Source organism: Felis catus, chromosome B1 (assembly GCF_018350175.1).
Source record: "Felis catus isolate Fca126 chromosome B1, F.catus_Fca126_mat1.0, whole genome shotgun sequence".
In the NCBI taxonomy this organism is placed as follows: Eukaryota; Metazoa; Chordata; class Mammalia; order Carnivora; family Felidae; genus Felis; species Felis catus.
In genome coordinates this window covers 150,098,407-150,120,546 of record NC_058371.1, presented here as the reverse complement: position 1 = coordinate 150,120,546, position 22,140 = coordinate 150,098,407, and the positions used below count along the sequence as shown (strand labels likewise).

Sequence of the window (22,140 nt, the reverse complement as noted above, 5' to 3'; positions counted from 1 at the left end):
CTACAAGAGAAGAGGAAGGATGTGTATGTTTTCCTTGGGTAGACTCTACAAAAGGCAGCCCAGATTGAGGTGCCTGGCTGTGTCCTGCCCAACAGAGTGGGCAGCCTTACAGATGAGGGGTCCTAGTATCAGGCAATTATCAGGTGCACCACTGGAAGGAGGGGGTTGCTGAAGGTGAGCTGCCACAGTGACAATCAGAAGTCAAGACAGCACCACACAGGGCACTAGCTGATTAAAAACTCTTTTGCCCCTTTTCTGTAATTCTTTTCCACCCACAGCACTCTCCCAACTCCACACACCACTGATGGGTCCCAATTGACAGACTGAGTCAGGAAAACGGGAATGGAAAAGCAGACCATACCTGCCTTCCCAGGGCACATCCTACCAGGGATCAGGCCAGGGCTGGGAGAGGGAAACGAAAGATAGACAAGGGAGCTAACGTCTTTTTTCTTCCTTTTATTTTTTTATTTTTTAAATTTTTTTTAAGTAGGTTCCACACCCTATGTGGGGCTTGAAATCATGATGCTGAGATTAAGAGTTGCAGGCTTTACCCACCGAGTCAGCCAGGCACCCCACGAGCTGACTTCTAAATTAGTCTGGAATAAGTATTTTATACCCTAAAGTGGCTAGAAAGTTATGGAATCCCTCTCTAGAAGTCACTAACAAGCAGGAAAGGAGAATAATTACATATCACAGAAGGCACTAACTACAGAAAAACAAAACTGTTTCATGCTTACATCCCACCCAATTCAGACAGTTTAATTAACTGATGGATAATATAGTTTATATACTTTATGTATGGTTTATAGTTTATATGGTTTTATAAAATAGTCAGTGTGTTTCTTTGTTTACTGTTCTTGTTTCCCACTAGACTATAAGTTCCATGGGGGCAGACGTCACTTCCCCAGTAGCAGCTCAGCACTGACACACAGGGTCCCTCTCACTGATATTTGTTAAATAAATTTTTTTTTGATTTAAAAAAATGTGAATGTGTATAGAAGTTAACTCTCCTGAATTTTCATTGTAAAGTTTTCAATAACTCACCTTAACAATCAAAAGTATGCTTTGTCGCATCCACATATGAAAGATGCCCTAATTACCAGATTAATTGATTAAAAAATTAGACTTTGAAGCATGAAAAAAAGTTGGGAGGAAAAAGAGAGAGAGAGAGAGAGAATCTTCTGCTGGAGGATTCATTTCCTCTGGAAATGCCTTTTTAAGTATAAGTTCAGTATTCCTTGGAAGGAGAGGACCATGGAAAAACAGCATAGGGTTAATCCAATGGAAAGAAAGCCTCCCAAAAGTGGCTGATGTTTGTTTCAGAGAAAAGGCAGATGGGGTGGGGGGTGGAGGGAGTTACTTTTTTCTATACTTCTCTTTTCTCCGTACGTCTCTCAAGGTGATATTTCATCCCAGAGTGATCGAAGTCCCTGAAATTTCAAGAACAGGCAGGCCTTCTTTTACAAGCAACAGTAAAAAATTTTGAGCAGCTAAGCATGTTACTAGGGAATTAATAATAAATCTGTACAGATTGATATTCCCCTGAGATAAAAGGAAAGAGAAAATATTAAAAAACCGATGCTTCTGGCAAATGAAAAACTAATGGAGTGTATATCTCTCCGGGGAGAGAGGTACTCTGCACTTGCTTTCATTCCCAAGACTGAAGCCTATCACGTGGGCTAACGGGCAGGGTGCTGGTGTCCCGTCCATGATGCTGTGACAGAATAACCCCGACCCAAACAAATAGTATGGTGCAGAAAGAGCCCAATAGGCTTAGATTAGAATGACAGTTCTACCATTTCTCAGCTGTGTGACCTCAGTCATATAACTCAAGGTTCCTTGAGCCTCAGTCTGCAACAAAAAGGAGAGATAATATCTACTTTATAATGTAAGAAGAATTAAACAAGAACACAGGCACATTGGTTAGGATCTAGTAAGGATCAGTAAGCTTTCGATTCTTTCCCTGTACTGTAGTACATTTTCTAGTTAACTTTACCTTGACCCAAAAGAGCCTTTTACTCACATAAACTACTTACTAACTCATGTACTACTCTATTTTAATAACAATTCAAGTTCCATAACTTCAGAAAGTCTTTCTTACCCAATTTTCTCATATTAAATTCCACAGACATTAGTTCCTTGACATTGTTGATCATGCTACTTGGGTTCTATCTCCTTCCACAAGCCCCACATCACCACTAGCATTAGCATTAGATTATAAGAGCCGTGAAGCCAACGTATATATTTTTTCACCATTAAACCCCAGCATCTAACACAGAACCTAGCTAGCACTGTGTAGGTATTCAGTAGATATCTGTTCCCTGAATGGATGAATGTAAGATGCATTCATTGAGACAAACAACTGCTGTCCTCAAACAACTTCGATATCCCGGTGTCTTAGGCCGATGTGGGTCAGCATGCGGCTGGGCTCTGCACAACCATTCAGACACTGGGATCTTTCCTTGTTGCTTTTCCACTTCCTCCAGAGCCTCTGAATCCTCCACTGAATCTTCTACATCCAACCAGCAATTAAAGAAAGAGAGAACCTATAAGGATTTTCAGGGAGATTTAGGAAGCCAGGTCCAGAAGTGACATCCATCACTTCCCCTCACATTCCATCAGCCAGAACTCAGGCATACGGGCCCAATTACCAGTAGAGGAAGCTGCATAATGTAATACAACTATGTCCCCAGAAGGAAGAGGGGTACTCTAGCCAGAAAATCGCACTTAATAGGTCAGTCTATATGCACTGAGGGACTAAGTGATCAACATTAGGAATTAGACAGGCATTTGTCATCCAGCAATAACAGTCAAGGTTTGGGAACAATATTCTAAGAGCCAGACAGGCTTGGGGGGAAAGAGAATAAACAGAGTAGAAGAAACTAAAATCCAAAATAAGAGGCTAGGACTGAAAATCAATACAGAGATTCTACAACTCCAAGGACAGTGGCCAGTGTCATAGTTCACTATCATCAAATATCAATACCAAACCAATGGCAGCAAAGCTAGCTAAGTTACACCTGCTTCAAGTCCATCATATTCTGGAAACTGAAGCAGTTGAGTTTCATGTGAGACCAATGTGCCTCAGTATGCAGAATTAGGCAGAGACTGTCAGTAATGCCAACAACCAATGAAAGAGGGGTCTATAAGCCCTATTCACTAGAGATGATTGGGAAAGATATGGATCCCTCAAAACCTTAAGCCTCTGTATTCCTCATTCTATTATACACATGTAGACCAAGGGGCAGATTCTAAAAAGGTGATGATTTTCTGGAAGGAACGTGTCTTATCTTAGTTCAGACTGCTATAAAGAGATACCATAGACTGCGTGACTTAAACAACAAGCATGTATTTCTCCCAGTTCTGGAGGCTGGAAGTCTGAGATCAGAGAGTCTCAGCACAGTTGGGTTCTGGTGAGAATCCTGATCCTGATTACAGATGACCATCTTCTTGCTGTGTCTTCACATGGTGAAGAGTAGAGAGAAGCAAATTCTCTCCTGTCTCTTCCTATAATGGCCCTGATCCTGTTATGGGGTTCCAGCCTCATGATCTGATTATCTCCCAAAGGCCCTGCCTCCAAATACCATCACATTGGGGATTGGCTTCAATATACAAATTAGGGGATCAGGATGCCTGGATGGCTCAACCAGTTAAACATCCAGCTCCTGATTTCAGCTCAGGTCATGATCTCACACTTCATGAGATCAAGCCCTGCATCAGGCTCTGCTCTGACAGCATGGATCCTGCTTGGGATTCTCTCTCTCTCTCTCTCTCTCTCTCTCTCTCTCTCTCTCTCTCTGCCTTTCCCCTGCTCTCTGTCTCTCAAAATAAATAAATCAAAATATATTTTTTGATACATAGATAGATAGATAGATAGACAGATAGATAAAAGGAAAGAGAAAATATTTTAAAACCAATGATTCTGGCAAATGAAAAACTAATGGGGTATATATCTCTCCGGGGAGGGAGGCTTGGGATTCTCTCTCTCTCTCTCTCTCTCTCTCTCTCTCTCTCTCTCTCTCTCTCTCCTCCTTCCCTGCTCACTCTCTCTCTCTCTCAAAATAAATAAATTTATATATATGAGGGGCATTGGAGGGAGGGGCATACAAACATTCAACTGACAGCCGGCCTTACCCTGGAGGACAGGTACAAGATCCCTGCATTTGGCCAGGAGGCAGGGGCCTGAATCTCCAGCTCTCTTGCTGCTGCGATATCCTTGCCTGTACAAGGAGGTCCAGTGCCCCCTGTGGGATTGCCCTGAAGCACTGCCCTTGACAGGACAATGACAAGACAATTCTCCATTCTCACTTTCAGGTTTCCCTTTTCAGCACATTTTCCCCCTGCCAAGCATAGTAATTAGTGCTTCTTTGTGGGCTTAATTGTAAATTTGTTTTGATTAATTAGCCTCAGAGCTGACTTGGCAGTTATTGAGACATTGGAGAGAGTTTTGGATTTATTTTGTGTTCAGACCCCCCATACTCTCTGGGATTCTTCTCCCTGTTAGCAGCAAAACTTCAAGTTCAAAACTGTCTATGTTAGAAAATGCTTTATGTGTCTAATTAACTATTTGTCACTTTGAGGTAGGTACAAAGATAAAATCTCACCATCCTGTGTAAGGTGATGGATGTGTAACTTTTTATAGTGCCATGGACCAGGGAACTCAAAAATCAATTTCTAGACTTGGGAACAATGACAAAATTGTCTAATATATTAATTTGTGCTGTGACACATTACTCATGATGTACCCTTCCAAATGGTTCCTCAAAATCTTAAAGCCTCCTCTTCTACTGAAATTTTCTTAGGTCTCTACCTCCAGAAATCAATGTGAAACTGAAGCTGGTAATATTTAGCCCAGCAGAGCAGAGCCGAGAGTCACAATAAGATTTGTGGGAACAGAGTCCAACCAAGAAACTGAAGACCCTAGAATCCAATCTTATCCCTGACACTAAGTAGCTGATTAGGACCCCCAGATATCCATCTGAAATGAACGTAAGTAAAATAGGGAATATTTTAGCTCATATAACTGAAAAGTCCAGGGATTGGTCTTCTGACATATCTAAATCAAAGAGATCGAACCATGTTGCCAAGGCTCTATGTCTCTCTCTCTCCTGTATTTGGCCTCTCTTTACTTTCTATATTGGCTTTATTCTGCAGATAGTGTGTTCAAGGTAGCTAGGGCAGACAGCTAACAGCAGCCCCAGGTATACATGGGCCTTACAACTCTCAGTCTCATTAAAAGATAGTTTTTCTCTCTCTGAACATACAAAAGCAAAATTTTACATTAGTCTCTGATTATCTAATTTGAATCATAGGTCCACCCCTGAACCATTCACTGTGGCGAAGGGACAAAAGAATCTGAACCATGCAGTTTCTTTCTTATATACTTCCTGCAGTAAGAAAGAGGGAGGGGAGGGGATCAAAACACAGTGATAGAATCATCATCACCACATGCAGTGGAAAAACGTGGTCCAAGAAATGAAAGATCAGGTGCTATTACCAGACACGAAGGATAGAATAGACAAACAAACAAACAACAACAACCAAAGAAAACAACACAAATTTGCCACATAACTTATTTAAACCATCACTTATTTATCTGGAAAATATGCATAAGAATATCTCTATTCACATTGCCTGGAAGTATAAAGGTAAAGCACAAAAACATGCCTCAAAAAAAGGACTTTGGGGAGCAAATATTTGTTAGATGCTTTAAAGAAATAAATTACATCTCTTCTACACTGCTATTGAATGTATAAATTTGCATCAACACTCTGGAAAACAATTTGCATTGTCTTGTAAAACTGAACATTCGTAAATCCTACAATCCAGAAACTTCCCTCCTAAGTATCAGAGACAAAGTGACTGCATTCCATCTGCTCTCCTGCAGTTCTCACCCTCCCTCTCCTGCAGTAGGTTTGGCCATATGGCTACTTTAGGTAGAGGAAGTGTGGCTAGAAGTCATCTGTCACTTGTGGGAAAAGGCACCAAAAGGCCCAGTACAGCTCCACAGTGTCCCTGTTTCCCAAATGGGCAAAGGAGGTCTCACAGTCTTGAAGATGCATCTAATGGTGCATAATAACGTAGCCTCTGTCAGCCTGAGTCCCTGAGACTCCCCCACCAAAGTCAACCTTTGTTGTGTTAGGCCATCTATGTCTAGGGGTTAATTTGTTATCACAGCATAATCTGCTTATCCTGTCTGACAGTTCTCAAGAGAAACTTCTACACATGTACAAGATGATCATAGCAGCACAGTTCATAATAGTAAAAATGTTCGTGCAGCCCAAATTCCCAATGACAAACATGATAGATAAAAAAATCATGGGATATTTGCACAGCAATAAAATATATTGTTACAGGCAACATGATATATGAATGTTAACAACATAAGGCCAAGTGAAAAAAGCAAGTTGGGGAAGATGCCGTAAAGTTTGATGCATGCCCTTTTATAAAGTTTAAAAATAGGCAAAGGAAAATATATTATTTAGTCCTACAGATATACATGGTTTTTGTTGTTGTTTTTTAAGCAAGAAGAACATCACCAAAATCAGTATGTTGATTACTCCAGGAGATGACATGGGAGATGGGAGAGGGAAGAACACACAGGTAAATATAGAGTTATTGGTAGTTGCAATGGACTGAATACTGGTTTGGTTTGGTTTGGTTTGGTTTGGCTTGGCTTGCCTTGCCTTGCCTTGGTTTGGTTTGGTTTGGTTTGGCTTGGCTTGGCTTGGTTTGGCTTGGCTTGGCTTGGGTTGCCTTGGCTTGCCTTGGCTTGGCTTGGCTTGCCTTGGCTTGCCTTGGTTTGGTTTGGTTTGGCTTGGCTTGGCTTGGCTTGCCTTGGCTTGGCTTGGCTTGCCTTGGCTTGCCTTGGTTTGGTTTGGTTTGGCTTGGGTTGCCTTGCCTTGCCTTGGCTTGGTTTGGTTTGGTTTGGTTTGGCTTGGTTTGGCTTGGCTTGGGTTGCCTTGCCTTGCCTTGGCTTGGTTTGGTTTGGTTTGGCTTGGCTTGGCTTGGCTTGCCTTGGTTTGGTTTGGTTTGGCTTGGCTTGTCTTGGTTTGGTTTGGCTTGGCTTGGCTGCCTTGGCTTGCCTTGGTTTGGTTTGGTTTGGCTTGGCTTGGCTTGGCTTGGCTTGCCTTGGCTTGGTTTGGCTTGGCTGCCTTGGCTTGTCTTGGTTTGGTTTGGTTTGGTTTGGCTTGGCTTGGCTTGGCTTGCCTTGCCTTGCCTTGCCTTGCCTTGGTTTGGTTTGGTTTGGTTTGGCTTGGCTTGGCTTGGCTTGACTTGGCTTGCCTTGGTTTGGTTTGGCTTGGCTTGGCTGCCTTGGCTTGCCTTGGCTTGGCTTGGCTTGGTTTGGTTTGGTTTGGCTTGGCTTGGTTTGGTTTGGTTTGGCTTGGCTTGGTTTTGGGAGGATAAAGATAATTTGGAGTATGACACTGGAAACCACAGAATCTTATCAAGGGAACCAATTACTGCAACTTTCAATTTTCAAACTTTTATCCTCTATATAGAAGGGGCAGTCATTGGCAAAACCAGGAAACTGTTGGAGTCTCTTTGGCTAACCAGTCTCCTAAAGGGGTGCCCTTTCCCCCTTGTATTAGTCCCCTGAACCTCCTATCTTTAAGATACCTTTTACCTTCATATTCTCTCCATTCTGTCACCTACCAAAACATGGTTTTAACAACAAGCTGGAACCGCTTTTCCCCATGATGTGTTCCACTTCTCCCCACTCTCTAAACACTGTCCCAGGGCAATCTCAACAAATATGCCTTCAACAGCCCATATATGCTGACAGATCCCAAATGTACACAATTCTCTTCTGAGCAACAGAATTCTAATTCTGCCCATTTGTCATCTCTGTTTGGTGTCTGACAGACCCTTTAATTCAAAACAGACAATATGCACTTTTTAACTTTTCCCAAAATGCTATGCTTCCTCCTACTTCCCCCTTTTGGATCAGTGCTACCACTAGGTACCCAGTTTCCAGAACCCTAGTTCTGGAGTTAATCCTAGACAATTTCCTATCTGTAGATACCTGAGCTAATGTTGTTACCTTCCCCAAAAGACACCAGCAGCAGCAGCCAGGGTAAAAACGAATGACTAGAGAAGATATAAGGACTATTCTTGAAGACATGTGAATCAATTCAAAGAATCCTCATGAATAATGGAGGGAGTGTGGATATTAAAAAGACCAGGTTCTGTGTTAATAACTATATTTGTAGTTAATCAAATCTGAGTTAATCAGATTTTACCAATAGACTGGTAAGACCTAGAAATAGTCAAATTACATAGTTTGGATGTCTGTTTCTTCTGCTGTAATGTAAATCTCTGGAAACTGTGAGCTGAGTTTTATCAGTCTTCAATTTCTCTGTGCCTATGGTGCGTCTCAATATATAGTAGATACTTGACACTGGTTACTATTTATTTTTTTAATTTTTACTGGCTACATTTTAAAGCATTTTTTAAATGTTTATTTATTTTTGAGAGAGGAGAGAGAGAGTGTGTGAGTGAGGGAGGGACAGGGAGAGGGGGGACAGAGGATCTGAAGCAGGTTCTATGCTGACGGCAGAGAACCCAATGCAGGGCTTGAACTCCCGAACCTCGAGATCATGACCTGAGCTGAAGTCAGACATTTAACCAACTGAGCCACCGAGGCACCCCTCAGTGTTGTTTTTGAAACCAGGTTCATTCATTTATCTTGTGGGCTTCCACATTTAGATCAGGTCATTTCCTTTATGCTATAAGAACCAATGTCTGATGTTCGTTGTGGTGACACTTATAAAGCCAGCCAGTGGACCATAATGAGGCCTGAAGTCAATAAATAAATAATGTCTGAAAAGAACAGTGAAAGCACAACTTTTGCCCACCAGTCACTACTGACTGTGAAAAGAACGCTGTGCCCATGGCAACCCGGCAGCTGAACTCCAATGGTGAGGGTTTTTTTCTAATCTTGGAAGGGGGGCAGATGTGCATTCACCCGCCTACCATACTTAATAATAACTTCTAAATCTGGCATTTCCTGATAATACAACAAGCTTATAAAACAGCTTTCATCCAAGACCTTAAGAGGCCTCAAATCAAGCAAGTATTATCAGCATTCGAAAGATAAGAAAACCCCCAAAGATTATGCAATTTGCCCAAGGTCAGACAGAAAAACTTACTAAAGCAAAAATACAGCTCAAGGCAACCAACTCCCAGTCAGTTGTTCTAATTAGACAGTCCTCTCCTGGGCTGAGCCTGAAGCTCTGCCTTAAGTTCTCACAAACCTCCAATGGATCAGCTGAAGTCCGGGGAATGTTCCCAGAGGGCAGCGGTGCTTAATTGAACACCCTGCAACTTGCACGATTCTGTTATTAGTCTCATTAATTAGTTTAAAGCGTTTCTCACAAAACAAATTCTCAAAACACACGGAAATTAAGGATCTCCCTCTTGTTTTATAATCTCATAAATTAAGACATTAGAAAAAAAATATAATTGAAATGAATGTATCACATTTCCACTTACAACTCGACAGAAAATAAAGCTACCGGTTGTACCAGGTTAGGATAACTTGGAAGATTCTGAGGCTTCAGAGGCCATCCACAGACACTCCCTTCACGGTGCAGAGCATTCCGAGTTAAGCGGCACGAAAACAATCACTCAAAAATACTAAGCGATAACGTCTAAGACATTTTCCCTTTCATCTTTACGCTGCTGCATTTGCTGTTCCCTAAACCCTGAACATCCTTCCTTCTCATCTCTCCTTCATCGTGTTAATCATCTCTTTCCTGATTCCTTGCCTGCCCTCTCCATATTTTGCCTCACCCCTCCGCAGTGGAATATAGCCCTCTGTGCTCCATGACCCCCTAGGCCTCTCTCTGTCAACTACTTCTCTTCTTGTGCTTAGATGTATTTCTCTCCCGTACCTTCAACTGAGCCCTGGGAGAGCAGGGCAAGGGTTTCCATTTTGTAAAGGTGGGAGAGAAGCCAGAAAAGATCCTCATCTCCTGTGATCTAGCTTGATACATAGAAAAGTTTAGGAAAATTGTCCAAAACTGGAAAAGGGGATTTTCCTATTTCAGATCCAGCATGTAAAGAGCTTAGAAGTTGTCGCTCTAATCCTTAGAACAAGAAGAAAGCGAAACACATGAAAACCAATGACTTTTCTTGGACCCATGAGAGGACTGAGATTGCAGGAGAAACTGCCATCCTAAAACCTTGAGAGACAAGCGAATCCAGAGCGTTACAGCTAAGCTCTGCTTACCTAGAGTAGAAGCTGGCTGGTAGAAACACTCACATGGCAATTTGGATGAATTGCTGGAGGCCAAGTGTGGACTAGTGTGAGAATCATAAAGCTTGGGGAGCTGCAGTCTTACAGGGCCCTCTTTGTGGGTTTTACCTCCAGAAACCTTCCAGATTCTCATTGTGAAGAGCCAAGAAAGATCCTCTCTGACACCGGTAGGGGCAAGCAGAAAGTCACCTTTGTGAAATACCCAGAGCGTTTCTGTAGCAAAGGCCCACTTTACGTGGAAAAAGACGTCATCAGAGCCTAATCCCACCTGGGGATGGGCTTTTTTCTGACTACAACCCCCTCCAGCCTTGCTGCATTACAAAAGGGGTAAAAGTAACACTAAGAAACACTTGTGAAGATCACAGGCCAGGCCGACTGAAAGACTAAAATTTAATCATAAGATAGTGGAAACCTTCCCTTGCCCACATTTCACCACCACACCAACAGGGCTCCGGTATAATTGCAATGGATTACAGCTGAGAGAGTTGCAAGATGAAGGCTCTATCCAGGGAGCGATCCTAAGGGAAGACCATAAAGACCACACGGGATTGTAAAACAAGGACACTCAAGGAGTTTGAAGCCTCTGACACCCGCAGCTACGGCAAACATTAAACAGCCCTACCGTTCGCCATGTTTTTAAAAAACCTTCACACACTACAGGCCTTTTTAACCTTAGTTCCTATAACTCAATACAACACGTAGGTATAGCTCTCAACAAAAAAATTACAAGGTACACCAAAGGCAGGAAAACACTGAAGCAGCAAAGCAAACATTAAAACCGGAGTTGATACAACAGAAATTTGGGATTACGAGACACAGAATTTAAACTACCTATGACTAATGTGTTAAGGGCTCTGACAGCAAAGTAGATAATATCTGAGATCTGATGGGTAATACAAGCAAAGAGATGGAAACTCTAGCCAAGTATCAAAAGAAAATGCTAAAAATCAAAAACACTACAGAAACGAAAAACATCTTTGGTGATCTCACCAGCAGACTTGTGACAGCCAAGAAAAATCAGTGAGCTTGAAGGCAGGCAAATAAAAACTTCCCAAACTGACATACGAAGAGAAAAAAGAATTAAAAAAAACAAATGGACCATCCAAGAACTATGGGGTAATTTCAAAAGGTATTACATATGTGTAATGAGAATATCAGAGGGAGAAGAAAAACAGAGCAAAGCAGAAGAAATATTTGAAGTAATAATGGCTGCAAATTTTTTCGAAATTAAGGACAAACACCCAACCACATAGCCAGGAAGCTCTGAGAACACCAAGCAGGATAAATAACAAAATAATTTACACTAAGGCATATCATATCAAACTACAGAAAATAAAACACAAAGAAAAAGTCTTACAAGAAGCTAGACTGGGAGAAGATGGGGTGGCAATCATACCTGTATTAGATCAAGGATTAGAATTATAGCAGACTTCTGTGGCGCCTGAGTGGCTCAGTTGGTTAAGCATCCAACTTCGTCTCAGGTCATGATCTCACAGTTTGTGAGTTCAAGCCCCACGTCAGGCTCTGTGCTGACAGCTCAGAGCCTGGAGCCTGCTTTAGATTCTGTGTCTCCCTCTCTGCCCTCCCCTACTCGACCTCTCTCTTGCTGTCAAAATAAACATTAAAAAAAATTAAAAAAAAAAAAAAAGAATTACAGCAGACTTCTCATCAGAAATCATGTAAGCAAGAGGAGAGGAGAGTGAAATATTTTCTGTTGAAGGAAGAAAACCAAAGCTGGAAAATAAGATTTTAAAAGGACTTACATGTATTTTTATAGGGGGCGGGAGTCTCCTTTTTAACAACTTCCTTGGTGTATAATTGATGTACAGTAAATTGCATATGTTTTAATTGTGCAACTTAGTAATTTTTGACATATGTATATGCTCATGAGACCATTACCTCAATCAAGATAATGAATATATCCATCACCCTCCCAAAGTTTTCTTGTGCATCTTCATAATTCCTCACTCGTAGCCTGTCTTGCCCCACCTCCCCAGGCCATCTGTGATCCACTTTCTGGCACCACACATTATTTTGCATTTTCTGTAATTTTATATGAATGGAATCATACAGTACAGTATTTTATGTCTGGCTTCCTTCACTCAGCATAATTATTTTGAGAATTATCCATGTTGCAGCATGCATCAACAGTTTATTCCTGTTTACTGCTGAGCATGGGTTCTGTTTATGGATTTCCCACATTTTGTTTATCTATTCATCTGCTATTTGCCTATTTTGGTTGTTTCCAGTTTGGGGCTGTTACAAATAAAGCTATTACAAAGTGGGTAAATAGCTAGTAGTGAAATTGGATTGTATGTTATGTGTATGTTTAACTATTTAAGAAACTGCCGAACTGTTTTACAAAGTGTTTGCACCATATTTCATTTTCACCAGCAGTATATGAAAGTCGACTTCTCCACATCCTCACCCACACTTGGTAAGGTCAGTGTTTTTAACTTTAGCCTTTCTAGTAAGTGTGTGGTGGTATTTCATGGTTTTTATTTGCATTTCTCTAATGACTAATGATGTTAAACATCTTTTCACGTTCTTACTCACCATGATATATCTTCTTTGGTAATCTATTTCCTGTTTTCTAATTGAAATTTTTGTTTTCTTACTGATTTTAGGGAGTTCTTTACGTGTTCTTGATCCAAGTCTTTTTTTAGATATATGATTTGCAAATATTTTCTCCCAGTCATTGGCTTGTCCCCTCATTCTCTTAAGAGTGTATTTCAAACACTTTGCTAAATTTCTATTTATCAGTTTTGTCTTTTATGCATCATGTGTTTGGTGTCATTCCTAAGAAATATTTGCCTAATGCAAGGTCATAAAAGTTTCCTACTAAGTTTTTTACTAGAAAGTGTATAGTTGTAGATTTTGCATTTAGTTTTACGATCCATTTTGAATTCATTTTTATATATGATACAAAGTATGGTCGAAGTTACTTGGTTTTTGTTTTGTTTCATTTTGCATGTCTATCCAGTTATAAGTCTATCCACTTATTGCAAAAGCTGTCCTTTCTCCACTGACTTGTCTTTGCAGCTTTGTGAAAACTCAGTTGTCCATATACCTATGCCATATATATGTGGGTTTATTTCTGGACTTTCTCTTCTATTCCACCAGTCTATTTGTCTGTCTCTGTACCCCTATCACACTCTTTTGATTACTGTAGCCTTATAAAAAGTCCTGAAATTGGGTGATGTTAGAGGTTGGAAGGGAAAGTATGATCAGCATTGAGGTGTGGCCCCAATTTGTTTTAAAAGAACCAACAAAGGACACCCAAGTGACTCAGTCAGTCATTCGTCCAACTTCGGCTCAGGTCATGATCTCAGGGTTTGTGAGTTTGAGCCCCTCGTCGGGCTCTGTGCTGACAGTGAAGAGCCCACTTCAGATCCCCTGTCCCCCTCTCTAACTGCCCCTACCTCACTTGTGCACACACGTGCCCTTTCTCTCTCTCTCTCTCTGAAAAATGAATAAACATTAAAAAAAAAAAAAGGATCCACTGAATAGCCTTGAAGAAAGCTGTAACACTGTGACATCACCTGAACTCAGATTTTTTTTTTTTACTTCGAAGAAAATTTCATTGTTGTTTATCATTAAACCATGCTGTTCCTATCTCCTGATTGCATTTGTAAAAGAAAGAAAATGCTGGAAAATAGTTGTCTATGAATATCTTATGTCTTATCTCTGTATGTATAGCTCAGGTGCTATCAATTGCTACCTGAAAGGATGTGTGTTGAACAGTTGCTTATAAGCGATATAGGTTAAGAACCACAGGACTGCAGAAAGCACATGTAGAAATAATCTTTAATGCAAGAAAAAAAACAGAAAATGAAACGAAGCTGGACTATTGGTGTCCTTTATGCAGTGTTAATTAGGATTGAATAACCCCAGATATGCTGATGTTTGATAATATGTGCTGAGATAATTTTCCTACTATAATTTTCACCCTCCTCCCCCCCCCCCCCCATGGGTGGGAATAGAGCCTTCTCTAAATGAAGCAGATACTTCCTCTTCAGCCATGCTGGAGAAAGGCCCCTTAGGACAGAAAATGAGAATTAGGAACTTAGCTCAGACTGAGACAAGTATCCCAACCGAAGACATGGAAATTCTTCAAGTCGATACCTGTCCATGGAGACGCACAGTACAGCAGGCAGGGAGGGCCCTCCTAGAGGACCGGCTTACACAGTAGCTGCAGTAAGGAGCCCTTGTGTTTAAATTAGCCCTTGTGTTGGACTTCCTAGATATTATTCCATGAGACTCAGCAAGATCTTGCTCTAGGAGGCAGCCTGGTTTGCGCTGTGAGAAATGAAGGACGAGGACTGGATGTGGCTTCCTTCTCAGGGGCCTGGGATGAGGGAGTGATAGCAGCAGCTGGCAGAAGGAAGCTGTGCTCAGAGAAGCAACAGGTGGCAGAGGCAGTGACACGCTGTGCACGAGGAGCGGGAAACATTTTTCCTTCCTCCTTTCTTGGTTCTTCGGCTGGTTTAATAACTCAGTTGACATAAGACCAATTAACAGGGGAAAAACACATTTTATTTTTTATGTACAGGAGCCCCATAAAAATATGAGACCCAAAGGCAATTGAGCAGTTGGGGCTTATATGCTATCCTGAGCTAAGGAATAGGACGGGGTCTGGGGCTTCAAAGGGGAGGGCAGCTCACAGCAAATATTTGGTAATCAGCCATTTGCCCTACCATCCAGATAAAACCTTTTTCAGATGAAACATTATTTCTGGTAATAGCTCTCTTTCTGGGCCAGGCCCCCTATCTAAAGTCTTTTAGGCACTTAAGAGAGAGATAAAACTTTTTCCCCCGAGTCTTACATTGTCTCGATTGCCTGGTGGCATAATCCACATGCCAAAGTGGCACACAGTGGGTGGCATAGCCTGCTCCCCTTCAAGGGGAACATGGGAAACCTGCCACCAAAGGTGGAAAAGCACTGAGGAATCCTCAGAGTGTTGGTGGTTTGATGAGAAAGCATAAAGTCTGGGATCATTTTGAAGGAGAATAGAAAAGAGAATTTAACAGGGAAACATAGTTTGTGTTCAAATCCTGGCTCTGCCACATATTAGCTGAATTAACTAAGGCAAGTAATTTATCTTCTTGTCCCTTAGTTTCCTTATCTGTAAAATGGGTATAATAGTAATCCTATTATTGGGGCGCCTGGGTGGTTAAGCATCTGACTTCAGCCCAGGTCCTGGTCTCACGGTTCATGGGTTCGAGCTCCACGTTGGGCTCTCTGCTGATAGTTCAGAGCCTGGAGCCTGCTTTGGATTCTGTGTCTCCCTATCTCTCTGCCCTTCACCCACTCAGAGTCTGTCTCTCTCTCTCTCTCAAAAATAAATAAACATTAAAAAAAACTTTTTAAAAATAGTAACACTATTATAAATAGGTTGTTCTGAGAAGGACATGAGTTAATACATATAAAGTTTGTAGAATAGTGTTAAACACATGAAAGGTCATTGTTGACATAGATCAGTAAGGGCTCACCAAAGCATTTATTGGTGGAAATGTAGTCATGATGCAGTTAATGAAAAATGTTATAAAATAATATGTACATTTGAATCAATGCTGTCAATATATTCAGAGATACAAAGAGAAATGATGGAAAAACATAGTCCAATGTCTCTAGACTGGGAGATTACAGGCCCTTTTAATTTTTTCCTACTTCTAATTTTTTTTTAATTTATTTATTTTGAGAGAGAGAGAGAAAAAAAAAACACGAGTGGGGGAGGGGCAGAGAGTGAATCCCAGTCAAGCTCTGCACTGTCAGCACACAGCCCGACATGAGGCTTGAACTCACAAACCCATGAGATCATGACCTGAGCCGAAACCAAAAGTTGGATGATCAACTGACTGAGCCACCCAGGAATCCCTTTCCTACTTCTAGAATTAGCTATAGTAAACTTTTATAATTAAAAAAAATACATTTTAATACACAATGAAAGAGCAATACAAAAATTCTAGAAAGCTGATTGATAAAAATTAGATCCTTCAATATGCCCCTAAAAAATTAATTTTAAGTTTAAAATGCTCTGAGAATTCAGAGGAAAAGTCCCAATTTGACTCTTTACTAGTGTGATGTTTAACAGTTATAGTGTCTGCTGGTATCCAGCTATCCTTTTTTTTTTTTTTTAATGTTTATTTGAGAGAGAGACAGAGTGTGAGCAGGGGAGGGGCAGAAAGAGAGGGAGACATAGAATCTGAGGCAGGGTCCAGGCTCCGAGCTGTCAGCAGAGCCCAAAACGGGGCACGAACTCACCAATCCTGAGATCATGACCTGAGCCAAAATCAGATGCTTAACTGACTGAGCCACCCAGGTGCCCGTATGCAACTATCTTTTTAAACATGATTCCATCCTTGTCAGCAAAGGATACTATGCTAGAGCCACTCTCCGTGAATAGGAAGGGAATTGACAGAATTAAAAAGTCACTTGGCACAAAAGCAGCTATACATTAACCTCATCTTGAAACACTGGATAAGACTGACCACTCAGGGGGCGCCTGGCTGGCTCAGCTAGTTAAGCATCAGACTCTTGATCTCAGCTCAGGTCATGTTCTCATGGTTCAAGAGTTCAAGCCCTGCATTGGGCTCTGCACTAATAGTGAGGAGCCTGTTTGGGATTCTCTCTCTGCCCCTCCCTCAGTTTCTCTCCCTGGTCCTCCCTCCCTCTCTCTCTCTCTGCCCCTCCCTCACTCTCTCTCTCAAAAAAAGGAATAAATAAGCATAAAAATATTAAAAATAAGACAAAATCCTCTTGTGGAAGGTGCCATCTCTTATAGGAAAGAAAGGAACATGCTTATCTCCAAAGACAAAGGGTCGCCCAGAAGGACATTTCCCGCCAATAACTACCTTAACTCATACTCTGACCTATTATATTTCTGCAAAACTGCCCACTCTCTGTCAAACCTCGCATAAAATATTCAGGTGTGTGTCTGTGGGTCTTCATTTCCTTAATGAAGGCTCCTGTGTCATGTAAACTTATATAAATGTGTATGCTTTTCTCCTATTAATCTCTGCCAGTTTAATTTTCAGACCCAGCCAGACACCCTCAGAGGGTCAAGAAAAACTTTTTCTTCCCTTACAATATACAAATAAAGGTGAATGCAATTGAAAGGCATGATACCCAGCAACTATCTGTAACTGAGGGCCCATTTATCCAGAGTGATTTAAAAAAAAAAAAATTCTATGAAAATGACCATCCTCTATGAATGGTGACTGAATCTAAGTCAGATTTTACACTTGGAAGACACTTTGTTTTGATGGTGATGTGTCCTTCTCCTTCTTCAAATGCAGGGAAAACTCCTTGAGCACCGCCTCAGCCCTTATTATAGAAGTCCTGCTTTGTAATGGAGTCATTATCTTTCTGAGGACTGAGTAAGAGAAAGTGTTCCTTCTTTTTTGTATTGAAGTGCCTGCTCCTTGACTCAGTTATTAAAATGAGGGAGCAAATAGCTCCTTGTTCTAATTTTCCTTATCAGCCTCCACAGGGCCCATTTCAGGCTGTCTGTGAAGTGTTAGAATGCAATTGTGTGCTTGAATAAAAAGGAGAAACTGAATTAGAGCCTCTTAAGACCATTATATTGTCTTATTTAGTGACACTGTTTGCCTCACCATTACTAAGCAATGAGCTGAGTGTTCTTCCTGAGTAATAACAATAATATCCCCATTTAACTAGCACTTTAGACTTTGCAAAGCACTTTTGCATACTTTATCCCTTTTGAGCCATTCAACAATGCCAGAGCTGATCAGGAGGGCATTATGATCATTAGTTTATAAAGGAGGGGACTGAACTGTGGTTAAGTTATCGTTTAAAACTTGAAAGCCAATATTTGAAAGCAGATGAGCCTGGTATTAAAGCTGAGCTTGTCCCTAAAACATTAAAAAAAAATTTTTTTTTAAAGTGGGGTGGCGGGGGGGGTTGTGCCTGGGTGGCTCAGTTGGTTAAGCGTCCGACTTTGGCTCAGGTCATGATCTCGAGGTCCATGAGCTGGTGCCCTGCGTCGGGCTCTGTGCTGACAGCTCAAGAGTCTGGTGCCTGTTTCGGAATCTGTGTCTCCCTCTCTCTCTCTGCCCTTTCCCCGCTCATACTCTGTCTCTCTTGCTCTCAAAAATAAATAAAATGTAAAAACAAATTTTAAAAAAGAAAAAGATAAGCTCGTCCCACCTTTGGGACAGACAGCATTCCAGCTAATAGGAACTCAATTCTGAGCCTCCCTGATGCTTCTGGGTAGAAGCCCCTGAATCCTAACTTACATGATTACTCTTTGAAAGGACACAAATGAGGTATATCAGAAGCACTTCATATTAGTGAACATAAGCATGAATATTTGTTATTAATCCATACATTATGGAGGACAGGTCATTTTTAAAGGGTTTACATTTTTGAACAGCTTGTTTTAACCATGCATATTTATGTGAATATTTTCATCATCTATGTAGATACTCTGTCATATGCCAAGAAAAGTCCACACTTTATAGAACATTTCAATATTGTCACAAGTGATCTTTGATTATGAATGACTCTAGCACATATATAAGCTGGTTTGCTTCTGTTAGAAACAAACATAATCCTGGATATATTTGTATAAACCAATTTTCTGATAAATCAAGTTTTATGAGAGGTTTTTTCTTATTTTGTATAATTCTCTAAAGAGGCTATTTTATGATGCGAGTAATCTGTCTTTGACTAACTGCACTTATCAATTTGTATTTTGAGTTAAGTATAAGGTTTTCTTCCATCAGAATGTCCATGAATGACTTTTAGATATTTCAGAGCTTTAGTTTAAGGGGGCGCCTGGGTGGTTCAGTTGGTTAAGCCTCCAACTTAGGCTCAGGTCATGATCTCACAGTTCGTGGGTTCAGGCCCCGTGTCAGGCTCTGTGCTGACAGCTCAGAGCTTGGAGCCTGCTTCGGATTCTGTGTCTTCCTCTATCTCTGCCCCTTCCCCACTCACGCTCTGTCTCTGTCTCTCTCAAAAGCAAATAAAGCATTTTTTAAAAATGTAACCCTTTAAAGTCAGCTATAGCATCTGTTGAGTCCTTCCTGGGTGCCATGAATCTACTGCAGACCAAGAATTCAAAGACAAGCATACATACACTTGTGCTCAGGTGTTCACAACCGTAGGTGGGAAAGAAACTAACTTGGAAAATGTTCTAACTTCCCATTGATGGCCTGCAAATTCCCAGAGATTTCTAAAACTATTTACATCATTACCACAGATAGCATCCTATCTTAGCCTGGGGCCTCTGGAAGGTAGAGCCTTGGTAGTATTTTGGTGGGAGGCGGTGAGGTCAAATCAGAGGGTAAGGAAAAAGGGCAAGGAAGCAAGGAAGGAAGGGATGGGATACACTAAGGCACCGCTGTGTGACCTTCACTTCATAATGAAGCATATTAAAACAGGTTTGAATCAAGCAGTACCAAACTGGCAGTGGTTAGGAGTGGTCCACTGACTGGAGCGAGGGGAAAGGTTTTTATAGAGCAGAGATGGAAGCAAAGCAAGGAAATGATTTGACTGGCTATAGCTTGAGCAGGTCCACTATTTGAGAAAGCCTCATTGGCTGTTGTTGGCTGGTTGTCCTCAGGTTTCTATTTCTTAACCTGGAGGCATTACAGGCTTAGGTTTTGGTTGGCTTTAGTAGGTTGCTAAGGTATTAGAACCACCTCAGTCTACGGGCTTCCTTGTATAAATAAGTCCTCCTCTCCTTCTCTTCTGTTTCCAGCTCTTGGGTTTTTTGAACAAGGGAAAAGAATTAGAGAAAAGTGTTGTCTTTTTATTTATGGATGCTTCTGTGGTCTAAGACATGGATGCCCTCTGGGTGGCAAGTGTCCAAATGCTGGTTCTTCTGTGGAGCCCATGTGTACATCCTTTTCTGGAGGGCTGGGAGTGGAGGGAGTTTCTGCCAAGGCCTCTATTCCACAGAGTTCCTTGATGTGAGAGACATGCCTCAGCCCAGCCTCCCCAACACCCCCTTAGCTCCCACTTATGGTGGTCCACTCCTTGGGCTCTTGCTCCGGGAGTCCCCTCAACCTGGCATCCAGCCCCCTCAGGAAGATGAGAGAGGAAACTACTAGCCAGATGGCTCAAGCAAGCTACTTCTGGAGCATATACTTGTCAAAGAGGATTCCTTCACACTGTTATGGCAGTCTGAAGGGCTCAGTGATTTTTTTTCCAGGGAAGGGAAAAGTAGGGAAGGGGAGGGGAGGGGAGAAGGCAGGAAAAGAGACAAAAGAAAATGTGTAAAACTAAACACAGGTATCCAGAGCAGCCATTTCAGGGCACGAGACATCCTCAGTTGAAGCTATACATCTTCTTTAATCCTCTCTTCCATTTGATTTTCTGACCTTTACCCTTTGCACTCAAATCACTAGCAGGTGATTAAATGACTAAAGTTAATCTAATTCCTGTTGTGGTGGTATTGACAAGTCTGAATGATGTAATGGTCTAGCCTACCCAGATAACACATTTGCAGTTTACTGGGTCCTTCAAAGCCTTACCTGTAAGGAAGAGGGGTGGGGAAATGTTAATTTTGAACGCTATTGCAAATCAATAAGGGAGACATTTTAGATAGGCAAGAGCATTCTTTCAGTTCTTCTTAAGTCTATCATTTATCTAAGTTGCTGCTTCCTATCCTTCCTAGAAGCATTAAAATCTATATTTTTACTTACATCAAAGAGAAACATAATCATTTTATAAGATTTTTGTGGCACATCTTGAGATAATTGGAGACGTCCTAATGTGCCATAAAACCAAGGATTGAAATTCCCTGTACTAAGTGGTTTGGTAATTTATGAAAAACTTACGTATTAAGGTACTTCCAAAATGAGACCAAATACTCAAATTTTCCCTCTAGAGCCTTGGTTCTAATCCTTAAATTATTCCGATCCGCTTTTGCAGGCGCTACATGTGACAACTGAGCTATATTTGCTAGAGATACTATAAATTAGATGGTGTTATGTCTTTTTCTTTGATAAAGTTAAACTCTTACCATTAGTCAGAAACTGATTTAAGTAGATTACAGGTCCAGAGCGCCACCTGCTGGTATAATATGTACACTCATGCAACTTTCCTTGATTATAGCTAATACTTTGGTCATTTTTCTATTCCCAAAAATCACAAAAATAAATTTTAATTTCAGAAAAGATGTAATTAACATAAATTAAAATGTGTATATTATTTTTCTGAATTAACATCTTATAAGGAAAAAAAGTCACTGAACTCAGATAACCTAACTTGGCTCTACCAATTTCTAGCCAGAGAATGATGAAGAAGCTTTTAATGTTATTGAGCCTCAGGCTTCTAATCTGTAAAACTGGGTTTAAAAAAGACTGTTCTGGATGAAATACAATACCATAGAGTCTGAGGAAGGACAAAAAGTACTGAGAGTTGAGGAATGAATGCAGAATGAAGAATTTGCTTACATTGATCCCAAGTCCTGCAAGATAAGATTTGCAGTTTGGTGGAAAAATAAGAGAAGAAGGTACTGCAAGAAACTAAAAGACACTGTGCAAGGGATGTACGTCCCTTAGGAATTTATGTAAAATGCTTCTTGTATGCCCAATCTTTAGATTAAAAATATATAGCTGCCTCTTTAAAAAAAAAAGTGTTTTTAGTAGGAAAAAACCCCTAACATCTAGACTTAGGAAAACATGAAAGTCAAGAGACTAGAGATCACAATGAGATGAGAGAAAAGGTAACCTGCAAATAAGGAAGTAAGTGGTTCGGAGGCTAGGACAGACAGGGATTCATCCCCAAGCATCCAGATGAAGACAATGTCACAAGTGTGGTTAAAAGTATATGTCACAGGGGTAGAGGTACCACTAGGTTAGGTGTTGGCTGAGTTGTCTAGTGGACATTGGTTGGTCAATGGCAGCAGA

General features: G+C 41.0%; 1 long non-coding RNA gene across 2 annotated transcripts in view; it reads left to right on the top strand.

The window, feature by feature from the left end:
* LOC109499135 overlaps positions 1-22,140 on the top strand; it is a 61,427-nt gene that overhangs the window by 4,170 nt on the left and 35,117 nt on the right. Inside the window, exons 2-4 of one of the 2 annotated variants that reach the window (XR_006597034.1) lie at positions 4,803-4,989; positions 6,525-6,603; positions 17,560-17,822. This is a non-coding gene — a long non-coding RNA (uncharacterized LOC109499135). Of the gene's footprint in view, positions 1-4,802; positions 4,990-6,524; positions 6,604-17,559; positions 17,823-22,140 lie in introns of those variants that run through there. The other variant, XR_002156289.2, reaches the window with a different exon arrangement.